Genomic DNA, 16,298 nt, shown 5'->3' with positions numbered 1-16,298 from the left:
GTTCTTGCCCAGGGATTTGAACCAGCTGCTTCACAAAGAAGAACCACTGCCCCACACAAACGCAGCCGAAACAGCCACACACAGCATTTTTATGCACTTACTGCTCGTAAGCCAGAATGTGGTGCTTGTTAGAATGTAAGAAAGGATAAATAACACGGGCCAGGCTGGCATACAGGAAATGTGCAGGCGAAGGACAGTGGTGGTACCCTAATTTTACCTTTCTTGTCGTGACCCTGAGCAACCTGAGGCTGTTTCTGAACAGTCACTCTTGCTTTGCTCTGCTCATGTCCTAATGACAGTTTGAAAGCAGCCTCTGTCAGAGACAGAAGGAGGCAGATGCACCTCCTGATCTGCAGATCCCTGCAGTCTGTTTGGGCTGCACGTCTAACTCTGTAGGCCCATCTCCGAGGAGCAGAGAAGCATCTGAAGCAGAAAAGTTTCCTAAAAGAAATTAAGGTTCTCTATCCACATGTGGTGCACATAAACCAGGGAAATGCTTCCAGGGAAGATGACTGTAAGTAATGACAAAAGCACTGGCTGCAGATTTCGCCCTCTCAAATGCTAAAAAACAGATATTTTTCCTTGGACAGGTGAAGTGTGAACCTAGTGAAATTAATTAACATTTCTTTGGTCCATGTTTTAACAGCATTTTCTAGTTCCCAGGCCACCTTTCTGGATCTAAACATGCTTTAATATATATTTAATGAAGACAAATTAAGTATCTGCACCATAATGCAAGAGCCAAGCCTGATATTCTGCACCATTTCCCTTTGTCACACTGCACATCACAGCAGTTGTTCTGTTTCTCCCAGAGCCCATTGGAACGTCTTAATATTCAGCAGAGTAATCCTGGTGTTGAATTCCTGTATTTTGTTCTTCCTCTTCTTTTTAAGCGCAGTGCTGACTATATTTTAAAGTGACTGACTGAAGGAGCTTCAAGTTTAGTCAGTTTTCTGACAGGTTGCAAAGTCAGCAGTGCTGGTAAGAATATCATTTTTATTTGTCCTTGGAGATGTGTTTTACCCGGCAAGGTTAAATAGAAGGACAAAAAGGAACAGAAAAACAGATGAAGAGCTACAGAAAACCAGCGGCTATTTTTCAACAGCTCAGATGTGGTAACGAGCCTGTACTCTTCTCCCAGCTACCGGTGACTTTTTTTCCTTTTTTTTTTTATTAATATTTTTCTTTTTCCTTTTTTCTTCCCTTTTTTTTCCCCCTTAATTTCTTCTGGAAGTTTTTGCTTCCTGGCACCCACTTCTTTGTGGCATAAGTGGTTTCCAGCATAGTTAATAGATTGCATGTTCTATTTTACTTTCTTTGCCGCGGTCAGCTCCTTTTCATCTCATAAGATCCTGCGACAACTATACAAAACTCTTCATATAATAACTCACGACTGAAATGCAGCTGCTTCTGTGGTGGAACACTGAAATATGTACAAGTGAAGTGCCCAGCGCAGGATGTAAAGGATACCAGATATGTCTGGAATGCCTGGGAATTTGTACTTTTCATCCCTCTGCTTTCATTGCTCCCATTTATTGGTTGGTAGGACTTTTCTCCCAAACCCACACTTGCTTTCTCTCCACTGCCTTTCTGCTTCTTGAGGAGTACACAGACGTTGGGTAAAACCTTCGAACGATAGCTTTGGTTTTGCTCTTTTGCAGGGAATACAATTTCATCAAAATTGGAACTCTTCCTTGGGAACAAAACTTCCAATTTTTTGTTAAATGAAATTTTGTTTCAGCCACTGCTGAAATCCAATTTTGACCCTGCTGAGTAGATACAGATGCAGAATGTTTGTTTCATAAGAATTCTGATGACAGATATCATACTAAGAAGTTAAAAGGGAAGGACAGTTGTTGTTTTTTTTTTAATAAAGAATAACTTCAGGTCAGTAGAAGCCAAAAGACTAACACCTCATTTTGCAAATTGTTTCTAAAAAATGCCTTCATCCTTTTTTGTATTGAAGATAAAATCTGAAACACTGTTTTTTTTTATCTGCAAGCAATGCCAAATTTTCAACAGCTCTTAGAATGCTGAAGCTATTACCACCTATTAATTCTGTGTATCTGCCTGGGTTTTGTTTGTTTGGATGTACTACAAAGTTGCCCAGGTTTAAACAAATTGATTTTGCGTGCACTTGTGCAAAGCCTGCTATGTACCAAGCGTAGTGTGACCTGGCTTAAGTCTGCAATAGCTAAAATTATGCATTTGCCTTAGCAAAACCCATTGTTCTTTGTCTACAAAGAATTTGTTATAGGAACAAAACCCTAAGCATGTCATTTTTCTAATTTTCTTCTCTTCTGAGAGAGGAATTCTTCTCAAAATCTATTACATATACCCTCTCAGACCATGAAATGTGAGAAGTATCTAAGAAAAGGCTTTCTTCTGCTGGGGTAAGAGTCACGGGCTGGGCCTCTTGCACAGTGGGAGCTGCACCCCTTAAGCTGCACCTTGAGAATCCAGCTGAGAAAGGGCTCCCACTGGTACCAGCAGAGCTGGAAGGTCCCTCACTCCTCTCATCTGGTGGATATATACTCTTCAGCTCCCCATGCTGGACCACAAGATACTTTGCGGCAGGATGAAAACTGCCTAGAACTCCAGTGATTCAATGGTTGCATCCATCTGGAAGCCTAACCCCTAGCCTGCAAATGTAATGTAGTTTTCATCCTTCTCTGCACGATGGTTTGTGTCCTGTCACAGCCTGCTTCTGGTCACAACGCTGTTTCTTGGTGTTGGTTTCCATAAGATTGTGTTCTTCCAGTAATTGAAGCCAACACCCATCCCACCCCACACCTTGAGGTACCTGTATGCCAAAACTTGGCACAGAGAGCCGGAAATGCTCCCAAGTTTGCTATTTGGGACAAAACCACTTCCCTCTGCACTCCTCTGGGCGCTGCTCTTGCCTCAGTTCTAGTTTCCTGCCTCCTCCAGGTCATCACAACACATCTTCATTCTTTCCCTTCATGGGCTCTGTAGCAGGTTTTTTTTTTTTTTTTCCCCTCTGCAGCTGTGCTGTGTCTTATTGATGAACACGATTGAAAACTGCTGCAGAGCAAGGTCTGAATCCATATGTTTCAGCTTGGTCGGTTGAGCCAGTTCTAAGAAAGCACGATCTCCCTGCAATTACAGCGCGTCCATGGCTCCGATACTATATAGCAAAAAACATTCATCATACTGTCTTCTGTTCCAGGTGCTAAGAAGAGAGGCCAATGTAGCTGGTATGTATCAGCCGAGGAGGTGATTGATGGTCCTGCCCACATCCTTTGCTTTCTGCTTCTCACCACTTTGTCCCTTCCCTTAGTTTCTTGCTCGGTTACAGAGAGGAGCACTAGGAGAAGAGGGATGTTGCAGGGCTCTTTCAGCAGGAGACTGTAGTGATTTTTTTGTGGATAATTTGGCTCTGAAGCAAAGGCCTAACTCTCTATCTCTGTTCTTGTCCATCCCCTCCTTCTTGAACTCAATAATTAGATTTTAAAACGAAAAAAATGGTCCCACACCCTTCTTCCCTGGCTTCAAAATCAGCTGCCACATTAAAGCTACAGGCTCCTTTACTTCTAGTTAGAAAATTTGAATTTAACACAAATCAAGAACTTGTCCAGAAGCCTGACCTGAAGCAACCAGCAGTTAAGGCTACGGAAAACATGGCAAGGCCCTCCCTTGATTTCAGGGGATGGTGATGGTTGTCAGCTCTGCGTTTTTGTTTTTTTTTTGCTCAGCCTCCCTGCAGAACATGTGTGTGTTGTTTTGTTGCTTGGTGTGCGCCCACTCACCAGGATGGGCACGGAGGATTCAGCTGCAGGAACCTGACCAGAGCACAGAACCACAGCCCTTGCTGTGGCCACCTAGTGAGCACTTTATGAGCTCCAGGAATCAAGCTCCACACCAGTCAGGTCGCTTTTCTGTAGCCTTACAGCTCTGGCTGCCTTTACTGTAACTGGTTTGGCCACTCAAATGCCATCTGGGCTAGCTGGACAGATCTGACTGCAGCGCAGTGGAGAGGGCAGCATCACCACGTGTCACTTGTCTCCTCTCACTCAAGTCTAAAACATGCAGAACTAAGAGCTGAGTTTCTAGCCCTCTTGTCACCAGAGGCTCTCACTACCCTACTGCCTGGCACCAGCCTCCTGCCAGCTCCAGCTGGTCCCCTTGCCACAATAGCAGCCAAAGGCCAGCCAGGGAAGATTGCACAACCAGGCCTTGATCTGTATTTTCCACTGCTCAGCCAGCAAACCCCTCCTTTTTTCCAGCCCAGCTGTTTTCCATCTCTGCTCAGGAAGCATGCCCTGTTTTTGATTCCTGGGTCTTGCTTTATGAAGCAATCATGGGCAGGCTGTCTGGGTGGAACGGGTCACAAAGTGGCTGCGGGATAACTCTGGATTCTGAAGCCAACACAGAACAAAGGGGAGCTTTGCCAAGGCTCAGGTGAGCCTGGGGTCAGCACACAGACAGGCTACTGACGCAAGCATGAAGGCAGGGTTTTCTTTCTCTGGGCCACAGGGTTTGAACTCCCCCCTCCCTTTTCCTCTCCTGCCTGCCTGCCACAGCCTTTTCCCTGCTAGATCCACGTTTCGGTAACAACAGCGGGTGCATGGGTGATGGTGTCACTTTTTTCTGCATCTTACTCACGCAGAACTAGACCGAGGTAGCTGTGTCTTCTTAGGCCACCAGCCTCGTGTCACTCAGTTAACAAGCTGCCAGCCTGTCCCCCTCCAGGCATCCTGGTTGACTGTATCACAACACACAGCTGCAGCTTGTAGCCCTGCCGTTACAGCCACCTAGCCCACGGCGCAAGCAGAGGACGGTGGGGTGGCAGGCCATGGGTGGAGGCCTGGGATGAAGCACAGACCCGTTTGTGCTCCATTCGGGAACACCAGCAACCAAAACCACCCTGGCATTGCTCATCTTGGCACCCTCCCCAAAACACTAGAAATTAGCCAGCTCCCTGCTCATATCAAGCTGGAAATTAACTGGCTTCCTTAAGGGTTAAGGCATTAGTGTTAACACCATCTACATTAACTAAAAATAATGTGTGCAAAAAGGTCCGAGTTACAGCTGTTACAGGAGTCACACCTTCACTTTGCTGAGCCCTTTACGTGTGAAGTGTGGTCCTTTGCTGTAAAGCCCTGTGAAGTGTCAGTTCTCGCATGTCTTTAGGCTGGAATTGGTTGAAGGGGCAGCTACAAAGAACAGCCTTGGAGCACACAAGAATCTGCTCTACAACAGGCTTTGAGATCACCAAGGGCAGAACAACCTTTTTCTTCCCAGAAAGAGCTAACAGCAACTTCTAAGGCAAAGCAGCTGAGCGCTGCAACCAAACTGCCTGGCTGTGCATCTAGGTAGAGGCAACAGACAGAAAAAGAGAAGGAGAGCAGTGTTCCACCTCCTTTTCTTTAACAGATTTACGCTCGATCAGTTCCTGGCCACTCTAACTGGTTTAAGTGTCCACACAAGTGACTTACTGCCCTACGAGGAAGGATTCAAAAATCAGCTAATTGAATCAGGGCTGTCATCACACAAGCCACAGCCTGCAGCAGCAGTCGACATTTGGGCAGCAACTAGGAAATCTGCTGCTACAGCTCCTGCCTTGCTTTTAGTGGGAGTCTTTGTTTCAGGGCTGGGGGCATGGGTGGGAACTGGAAGGAGGCAAGGAAAGCAAGCAGGCTGGGATGTCTCTAGCAGCGCTCTGCAGTCCTGCCCAACAGACGGATGCAGCCTGCTCTTCCAGTCTCTGCTTCTGAGCAGAGCGTGCCACTCACACCAGGTTGTGCAATAGCAGTTTAGGATGTGTACAAATACTGGCAGCGGGAGAGATGTCAATTCTTGGTGTAAACTCTGACCTAGCCTGGCTTCGAGCCACAGATCGCAGTGGATAGGTCTATATGTGCCAGAGCTTGTCACACGCTCCCTGTGCACTCTACCCTTCCTGACAAGGTCCGTCAGGCTCCTCCTGTGCTTTGCTTTATGTGTGTACACAGAACGCTGTTTATGAGCACTCTTGTCCTCTTCATTTCCTTTGAAGGCAGCAGAAGTGAAGGGGATCTCCATTATTTTAGAGAGCATTTAGGTTAATCTCCTGAACTCCTAACAAGATGGATATTTTCCAAACCTCTTGAACACTGTGAACACTTTCTACTGAGGCATATTAATTTCCCTTGATTGAGTTCGAGTGCCTACCTACTCTCATTACACTTTTGCCCTGCATGGTACTGTTCTTCAAACTACTGCAGTGCAGAGGGCCTCTGATCAAGAAGTCCTCATCAATTCCTGACCCACAGCACAACTGCAGTGTCAGTTAAAAAAAACAGTTTTCAGAAGGATCACCCTTCTGTCAGCATCAGCCCAACAGTGCCTGATGCGTGGTCTATGGGGCACATCTTCCCAGCAACATGGCCCTTTCACACCCTAGGAACCAGTGAGACAACATTCTTGAGCAACAAAGGGAAGCCTGACACAGTGGCACATAAAATGAACTTGTTAAACTTCTCCCCTGCCATCTTCTTTCTGCTGGGCTCTGATTTCGCCTATCTCCAATGGCAGTACCTTGCTATTACCTTCACCCATATTTTCTTAACTCAGTGTTACAGTTTCACTTTGTTCTGTGTGAAGCACAGTTAAAAAAAGATTACAGAAAAGGAAGACCCGCTTTGTTTTGATTCCAAAGGTCAATTTTTTTCATTTCTTTTTTTTTTCTTTCTCTTTCTTTTGAATTTTTTTAGTCTAAACAAGAGATGACATACCTTTTGAAAAGCAGCTTTCAGGTGGTTGCTTGTGCCCTGAGAACGTATGCACCTGGAAATTCCAGTGCTTGAGAGAAGCTGAAGATCAGTCCACAAATGTTCTTGCTGCACTTGGGGAGGTAGAAGATGGACTGGATTCCATGCCTCAGTCTTCCCTAGAAATGACAACAGAGAGCATCAACACTGGAATATAAGAGCAGACTAAAAGACCAGGATTCTTTTTCTTTAACAACATATCTGAAAGAGCCTTCCACCACCTCTCAGTAGAGTTGACTCTTCTGAGACATTCAGGAAGACAATGCTTTGACTACCTCTCAAATTATGCAGTATGCTAGCGTACCTAAGAGATCTTTTAATACTGCAGTGATGTTACCTGGCCAGAAGCACAAGACAAAGTTTTTCCAAGTCTTCGTAGCAAATAGACCTAGTCCTAAATGCATCGTTATTGGCTTCTTCCACCTGTCTCATTAAGCTTGGAAAAAGGACAGAATTAAAGTGCATTTTTTTAATATGAAGCAAAGCCTGACCCTGTCTGCTGCTGGAGAGCACTAAGTTCTTCAGACAGCACAGGAGCGCTTGAAGGAAGGATCTGCAAACACATACGAAAAGATTTGCAAGCAATCTCTGAAGTCTGTTACAAAAGCCAGAAAAGTTTAAACTGTGCTGCCCTACAAAGGAGGCCTGTTTTGGGCAAAACTCGGTAAAATCCCATCTGAACCAGGACTGTGTCACTTATGCTGATGGAGTTGAACATGTATGAACCATGGAGTGAGGGAGAAAAATTCAGCCTTTTACATCTTACATGATCATTACCTTGGTGCCTGCTCTAGCCAAGGCAGCCGAGGGGCTGGCTGGTTTTGAAGTGTGCAGAGCAGTAAGGAGAGTTAGCAAAGCTACGTCAGGTTGCTCTATGCCTTATCCAATCACATTCAGAAAATCTCCAAGGATGGAGCTTTCACAGCCTTGCTGGGTGACCTGTTACAGTACTCAATGCACTCTAACTGCAAAAGCTTTTTCCTTATATCCAATTTAATAGGTAATTCGGTGGGCTGAGGGGGTTGTCTAAAATACTAGCCTTACGCTTTCCTCCCTAACTTGACACGTTGGGGCTCCAGACCATGGGGAAAGTCCCACGGTGCCACCAACACAGAGGGAGCCTGCAGTGTAATTCTGTGTGGGTGCACAGGCTGCAGAGGCCCAAGGGTCTGGAGGTGAGGACAGACACAAGAACTGCTAACTGGCTGGGCCTTGTCTTTGTTCCCAAGTCCTGTACAAGCCATGCTGCCAACCATGCGTGGTGTGCACATTAGATAATAGTTGGAAATGTTTTTCCTCCAGAGGCATGTTCTGTGCTCATGGTCTCTGCTGCTATGCAGAGAGCCAGCTCTCCTTCTTCTTCCTGAACTTTGTGAGCCCGGGACTGAGCAGAAGTCAGCCCACGTAAAGGCTTCAAGGGGCTTCAGGTGTGAGGCTGCTTCTGCAGGGCACAATCCTGAGCAACAAGCGTGATAGAGCCCACAGAAGGAGAGACATGAGAAGCTCTGTAATACTGAAAGCAACATATTATCCTCTTCTGATCTGGGCCAACTGAACCTCAGTGGCTTTATTTCCTTCTACACTTTAAGTTACAGGGAAATCCACATTCAGAAAGTAGCAGTTGGAAGAATTCAGCTAGTGCCACCATATCTGCATCTACTATGCTTTTATGGGTACGCAGGGCCTTACTTCCTTCTGATAAATGGGTGAAGGGAAAGGCCAGGCATTGGACATGTATTCAGATGCTGCAATTTATTCTCCTGGCTTTAAAAGGCTCAGTTATAGTAGGGCTGAGAGCCAAATACAACTCTGTCTTGAGCTATTCCTTCTCCTCCCCCCCGAAGAATGATCTTTAAGGTCTATACCCTCACCTCCACCCAAAACGACTGCCCTGATTTATTTTATGCTTTTTGTTGTTGTTGTTGTTTCCTTTTAAATAACTTCTAAGCTTAGCCTTTGTTTGCCAAGCTTTCAGCCTGGAGCAAGATTTTACAGTTGAATTATAACCTTCTCTCCTTCCCCTTGAAAAGAGGTGTTTTTCTGGATATGCTGCTGTCCCACCCATACTCACCTAGCTGCGGGGAGGCAGGGGAGATGACAAGCTTTTTACAGATCAGCAGCTCAGAGTTCAGTGTTGCAGGCATGGGCACACATCTGGTTAAACCATTTCCCTTATATCTTGGCTCAAAATCCTTGGCTGAGACATCTCATGGCAGCAGCCGTGTCCAGGGAGCTGAGAGGGAGGGAATAAAGGAGACAAAGTGGTTAGGTTTCTCAGAAAGGGAATGGCTGTGGGCTGGAATATAACGAAATGCCAGGACTGCAGAGTCTGCTCTCTCAGCATGTTACAGGGTTTTTGACTCACGGCAGCATGATGCCAACCCACACTTGAAAAGCCCCCTCGGAAGCGCAGGGAGCAAAAGGCAGAAGGCTGCTGAGGCCAGCGCCTTCCACAGAAGGAAGGAATGGGTGATGGTCTGAAAAGGTACTATAAGCTGGAGCCTCAGACAGTTTTGGACACTTCTCAGGGGTTTCAGTTTCCCCACTCAGACCCCAGTAAAACCTGAAAATCCCTACTCAGCTGCCAATGCATTCCCAACACTGAGCTGAAGCCAGGCAGGCTCTGGAGAAGACATTTCAAAGCACGCAGCGTCACCTCCCCAGCTGCCTGCTTTACCAGTAGGATCCAGTCCCCTGTGCTTACTCACAGCATGCCTAAAAGTGTTATCTGTGGTCCAGGATGGGGTGTAGGAGCACGAAGAGGAGTGAAGTAAGGCATATTTGGTGGGGAATTCCCTGTGGATGTGTCAGACCGGGACGGTAAGTCCTTCACTGGATTAGGGATGTTTCTTGTACGTGAACTGGTGCCCAAATTTCTCTGGGTTAAGATCTTTTATTATTTTTATCAGCACTCTCCTCCTCCCACACGATCAGTTGACAAGAAAGGTTGCCTCTCCTCGCTCCAGGCAGGCTGCCTGCCTGTCTGCCACACTCCCTCTCCTCCAGCATTGCTCCATGTCAAGGAGCCACCCTAATGTGTAACCTGACATTTTCAAACACGCTGATATTGGCAGCGAGTTACGTGATATGCTAGGCTTTATCCACCCTGCACAGGTCTTCTAGAAAGGCTACTGACTTGGAAGGAGAATGCCCAGCATTCAGCATAACAAAAAGGTCACTCCTGGTGCTGAGCACCTCTGCAATGACAGAGCTGGACCCAGGACTAACTGAATTTGAAACGTGAACTCTGTGAACTTCAGGTGTGAACAGCCATGGCAAGGCTCAGAGGTAAGAAAACCACAGGGCAAAATGCATTTCTGTTGCTTTCCCCTGTGAGTTCGAATCCAAGTGAGGGACAGCGAGAGGAGCTCCTTCCTACATGCAAGCTCTCAGCTGCATGCTAACCCCCACTGGTGCAGGGAGTCGCAGAAACCAGGGACAGAAAGGGAGCTTCTGCTCTGTCTATCTGCTTGCTTCAAGGCAGGACAGTTCAGTCTGCAATCTGAGACTGAAATTTTTATACCTTGCTTTCAGAACTGCCTTTGTAGACCCTGCAGCCACTATTGCACTTTATTCCAGGGCTTCATTAGCCTTAGCGCTAGGAAGATTTTTCCTAATGTCTTGCTGTAGTCAAAAACCTTGACATTTTGTCCTATATGCCCTGGGTATGGAGAACAAATTATACCCATCCTCCTTGTGTTACTTGTATTGTCCCTCCAGCCCTTTACTACTTCATGATGTTATCGCATTGCTCCTTCATTCTCCTTGGCTCAGAGCCTCAGGCTCTCTCCGTTCTGCTCATCGAGACCTCCTCCATCCTCTTCTCATACCTGCAGGCAAATGCCAAGCTTGCTACCTCAGCAGAGAATGGCACAGGCCCACACTTTGGGGGCAGGGACTGAAGTGCAGTTGCATGACGGATTGCCTTAAATAATAGAGCTGGCTTAGAAATTTCCCCTTTCCATTGTCTCTGCCATGCTGCAGCTCATCCCTTTCCTCACTTGTGATTATCAATTAGTCTGCAGGCTGTGTTCCAGCACAGCCTGGACAAATATACCTTAAAAAAGAAGTGTGGAGAGTTGTTGTTAACTGGGATATTTTCAGAGACCTACTGAGAACATTTGAAGCTGGTTTCACCTCCCAAGCAGCTTACCAAACTACCCTTTAACAAGTATTTTGCAAATGTAGTTACTGAATCACGGAGTTTGGAAGCATCCATGGAGACTGCTTGTCCAACCCCCCTGCTCAAGCCAGGCTCAACTACAGCAGGCTGCCCAGGAGCTCTCCAGTTGGGCTTTGAAGATTTCTGAGGATGGAGATTCTGCAACCTCTCAGGACAACCCCTTCCTGTGTTCAGTCACCCTTACAGCAGAAATCACTGAGGAGACTGTGGTCTCATCCCCTTTATCCCTACCCATCAAGTGTTTGCATAGATTGGCTAATCAGGTCCACACGGAAGAACCTGCTCTTTTCTTGCCTCCACACTTCCTTTTCCCACTAATCCGTGCTTCAGTGGGTGAAGCAGATTCCAGGTTTCGGGAGCTGCCGGGGTGAAACATGCAGCTAACAACCCCAGGGGAGCCCAAGTGTTTGGTGGCTCCTGCTCTGGTTGAGCCTACATGACCAAGGCTGTGGTGCTAACGCTTACTGTACTTTGCAGTGACAGAGGAACACGGATGCAGCACCACAGACGTCAAAGCCAGCATCAGAAGACGAGGGTGAAGCAGTGCTCTACCGATCTTCTGTATTACATTCTTGACAGTCATTAAAAAAGGAAAAAATAAGCCACCATCACGTCCATAAGCCTGCAGGTGATAAATGCATAAAAGACCGTGCGTGAGGAATCTCATGATATCTGCCTGAATCTGCAGACAGCCTGAGAAGCACAAACAGCCTCCACTTATTTCAACATAAGATAACTCAGGACCACAGATCTGGAAGGGGTAGGAATGGGTAAGGCTGCCTGGTATCCTTCCCGAAACACAGGGCTTCTCACCCAGCCTCCACACCGCCACCCCAGCTTTTCCAGGGAAGGAGGACGTGGTAGCATGGAGACAGAGATAAGGAAACTGCTCCTCCCTGCACCCTCAATGCCTCCGTGGTGTGCCAAGATCCCAAATTGCACTAATTTGACCTTGCCAGACTTGTCAAGGAAACAATTACCTGGGTCTTTGCCCTTGGGACTTTACATTTACTCCAACCCTTCCAAGATGTATGCACTTGTGTGGCTCCTGCACACCCCGACATGATAGGAATGAGTTACAGGCGAAGAAGAAAGGCTGGGACATGCAAATTCTTGGGAGGTTTGCTGGAGAGCCGAAGACAATCACAGACCTTTTTTCTGCATCAGGTGAAAACTGTTACAAACCATGGAAACTCGCAGCCTTCCCCCTCATCTGGAGTCTGCTTCTTCCCTGCAATATTTATGTTTTCCTACATTTCCCCTCAGTAATGATCTAATCAAGCAGAATTCTTTTGGTATTAATCAGAAGAGCAGGGAGACACTTCTGTGGTTACTATTATCAATTGGGGATGTCAGGAAGACTTTGACAGGATTACCCTTGGAATTTGCCATTTATTAACCAGGCTGTGAGCTAACATGGCAGGGCTGGGGTGCGGCTGCTTTTGCTTTGCACATGGGAGATGGCTTGTTTGAGGGTGGGGAAGCTGAGGGTGGTGGAGCTCTGTCTCCATCTGATTCAGAGATCTCAAACAGCTGCCCTGGCAGCCCTGAGATATCTCTCCCCATCTGTACGTCTTTCTTTGCTTTCATCATCTCTTCCCATTATTGGGAAACCGTCACAAATCAGGCTGCACGCGGAGCTCGGAGAGCTTGCACCACCAAGAGTAGGCTTGCGGTCCTGACCCAGGGAGGATGGGAGTGACACCCTGCTCACAGGGTATGCTGCTACGGGAGGCCAGAGATAAGTGCTACAAGCCCTCAGGCCAGGGCTCCAGGAAAGAGAAACTGGGTTTAGAGGCATTAGACTTGCAGAAGTAGCTGGGATGCAAAGTAGGCACACGCGAAAATCTAGCCAAGTCAGGAAACAAAACGAAAAATTGCTTCTCCCTCCTTGAAATGTAGGGCTGCTGTTCACCCAGCACAGACAGAAGGTTAAACGTGGTAGGTAAGGGACAAATCCAATCAGACATAAAAAGGGAAACACAGGTCAAAATACAGCTGCAATATGCCCACACCCCTCCAAAAAAGCAGGTTTTGCTCCCATATTCCAGCGGCACCAGACATTCTTTACTGTGCTTCACACTACTAGATGGCCCTGGCCCACGGCTCTGACCCTGCAGGGCAATTTTTGTGCTGTTTCAAACCCCCAAATCACAAAGGCATTGACTGAGAGCTTTCAGCAGCTCCCAAAGTTTGTGCACCACAGTACCTGTCACTGCATTCACATATCCCACAGCATGCATTTGTCATGAGTGACTCAGTGGAGTAATGGGACACACTGGGTCCTTGTGGAGTGTTCAGACACTCTGGAAAAGAAGCATTGCTCTTCTAGGCCTGAACATTGAATATTGAAAGGCAAAAATGTTGGCATTCATCTCTAAATCCCGTCCTGGCTGGTCAGCTAAAGAAAGAATTAATGCTAGAATCTAAAATGCTGCAGGAACAAAAGCAGATCCAATCCACACAGTTCCTCTGCTTCGATACACACAGAGAACTTATTTATGTAACTCCAGCCACTTCAAACATTGCACTGATGCATAGGAAGGGCCTTGAAATCTCAGTAGAATTTGTAAAACGGAGTTCCTAGATCATAAACCAAGGTCTTGCATCAGCCCTTTACCATTTATTCAGCAGGAATAGAATGAACTGAAAATTCAACAGCTAGTCCATATTTTCTCACATTGCGTATGGAAAAACCCATCAACTCATGTCTCAAAATCCAGGTGTGAAATTCCTTCTTCCCAATTTGTTCCAGCAATTGCTCAGACGAGGGAACATCCCAGAAGAGGTACTTCTTCACTAGGTACTTTCACAAGCCTGGCTTCCAAACCCAAATTCCCTATGCCATCTTCCCAGCACCTTCTTCTTCACCTTAAGCAGAGCACTTAGTCCTTGGTTTAGAGAGAGGGCTACGGGTTCTCCTTGAGGCAGCTGGCTTCGTCAGAGATGTCCACCCAAAAGATAACTGAAAAGCCAAAAAAACGTCAACATAAAATAGAGACTCAACCTAACAAAACTGCTGCTGATATTTGGGAGCACAAACCACATGCCTCTTGTCTGAACAATTTCCAAACCATAAATGGTGTTTAATGTGGAAAAAGTCATAAATGTACAAAAGTTACTTCTAAAACCAAAAACACAGAGTTTTTTACTTATGGCTTTGATGAATGAAGTGTTTTCTATTCTGGCGTCACGCTTGGTGCTCTGAAGAACCTTTCTGCTAGGTGGAAATTACTGGCACTGCGTGTCAGTGTGACCACTGGCTTTGCAGCAGACTGGAGAGCGCCCTTCCAGGTCCTAACATGGGCTACTTGTGTTGACTACTCAGCAAAATGGAGTACGTTCTCCTTCCATCAAAGGTATATTGCAAGAAAGAGTTGTGAAACAATACTAAAAGGACTTAAAATGGTGCTGTCCGTTATGTTCTTCCGTGCTCTCCATTCGGAATTGTCTTTCAGCTACATGTTCTTTACTGTCTGTGCAACCCAGCAAGAGATAATGCATGAATAAATCACACATCAATCACAAGCAGCTCTCGTAAAGCAAAGCGGATTAAGGTATTTCTAAAGGACACAGGAGTAAAAGAAAGGATGCTCTGCTGTCCTCTCCATTGCTGTTGATCTGCAGACATTTCCAAGTATGTTTCCAAAACTATAGTTAGAATTAAGTTTTTAAAGTAAACAGCTTGCACCGGGTGCCAAGATTGCTTTAAGGCCAAAACAGAAAACACTGCTTGTCTGGCACACGCGTCACTTTCCAAGCAGGAAATCCAACAAAGCTATAACACAACAGACATCATTTGATAGTCTCAACTCAGACGCCCACTTGGCACTGGCAGTAACCAGTCTTCCATCAACCAGATCCAAAAATGATGCTTGCCTAACTTGTTATCATGCAAAACATTAATGGGAGTATCTTCCTCTTTTGAAGTCCATTGGAACTGGAAATGTGGGCTGAAAATGCCTGGTACACAACCACGCGGAACAGCTGAGAACCAGCCTTCCAGGAGAGCAGCGCGCAGAGGAGCAGCAGCAAGCAGAGCTTCCCAGTCGTCTGTGCTGTGAGTCACATCGACGCACGGTGCTGGGAAAACCTTACGGGAGATCCAGCCACTGGGAATACAGGGAAGCAAAGCTAATAAATACTTGATATATTTGTTTGAGTAGCTGGAAGAGGTCAGCGAGCCTGGAGCTGCCCTGTCAGCTCTCTGAAGGCAACTAGTGGCCAGTCCGCAGGCCGCAGGTTTGAGCACTGCTATCGAAGCCCTTTTCTTTTTTTCTCACTACCATTTACTTTTCGCATTATGTAATCCCAAACTTTGTCTTTTCAAAGGATCTTTTCCTCTTTATGCATCAGCATGAGGCATGGGGTCACATCTTGACCTGGGGTGAAAGAGAGCTATATTAACACCTTCACTTACAAACAGCAGTGACTTCAAAAAGCTGAGAGGGGTAGTATAAAAGCTGCTACAAGACTGCACGTATTGCTGCTCATAAACATATATATGAACCCCAACACCAGATTCTCAAGACGAACAGCCTTGCTATCAACACCTGAAGATTCATAGTTTTCCTAGGCAAACGGGGGCTGTTGAAAGAAACACACAGCTGAAAAGGATACATCAGCACCACCACCATTTGTTTAAGCATATTCCTCTGTGACATCCTAAAGCCTTGCCCCTACTCAGAGAAAAAGCATGCTACCTACCACTGGATCTTTTCGAGCAGGTCCTGATAGCTGTTTTCATCATTTCTAATAGCCAGTGACTCAGTTTTCCTTTCTTCCTCTTGCACCTCACTCGCTGCATTAAACTGGCTGTCAGTGGCTCAAGGCCAAGTCTGGCCCTTTCTGACAACTCGCTTCAGTTTTGCTGTTCAAGCACTTCTCCCGGGACAGGTGCCCAATAAGTGCTTTAGAAACCAGTGTTTACTATTCCCGATCGGAAGAATTTCTGGAAAAATACTGTAACATCCATGACTTCTTTTTTTTTTAATCGCTGTTATTACAGACGTGCAGTTTTGGCACGCCAGCATTTTCAATTCACCTCTCCTAGGGCCCAGCCCACTCCAGGTTGCCATTCTCTGCACTCGCACAACAGAGTGTGCGTTGCCTTGGGTCTAGTCCTGCCCACATCCACGGCAGTGTTATTCCTGGGACAATCACATTGGGAAAGAGTTAGTAACATGCTCCTTAAAGCCAAGTGGTGAGAACTGAAGTATTTCAGAGGAAATGTGTTCCTTAACATACCCACTGTAGCACAGCTGGTCTCTCCTTATGGCTGGAACTGGGAACCCCACATCCTTTGTGTCTCAGCAGACACCTAAATCCTGAACAGGCAACAG

The 16,298-nt window shown here is 46.4% G+C and overlaps 1 long non-coding RNA gene across 1 annotated transcript; it reads left to right on the top strand.

Moving 5' to 3' along the window:
* The first annotated feature begins 2,882 nt into the window (after positions 1-2,882).
* Positions 2,883-14,383, top strand: LOC137865755 (uncharacterized). Its single transcript, XR_011102072.1, has 3 exons — positions 2,883-3,218; positions 6,717-10,061; positions 11,434-14,383. It is a non-coding gene; the product is annotated as an uncharacterized lncRNA (long non-coding RNA).
* The last annotated feature ends 1,915 nt before the right edge of the window (positions 14,384-16,298 follow it).

This window comes from Anas acuta, chromosome 17, assembly GCF_963932015.1.
Source record: "Anas acuta chromosome 17, bAnaAcu1.1, whole genome shotgun sequence".
NCBI classification, from domain to species: domain Eukaryota; kingdom Metazoa; phylum Chordata; class Aves; order Anseriformes; family Anatidae; genus Anas; species Anas acuta.
This window is presented reverse-complemented; position numbering and strand designations above follow the sequence as displayed.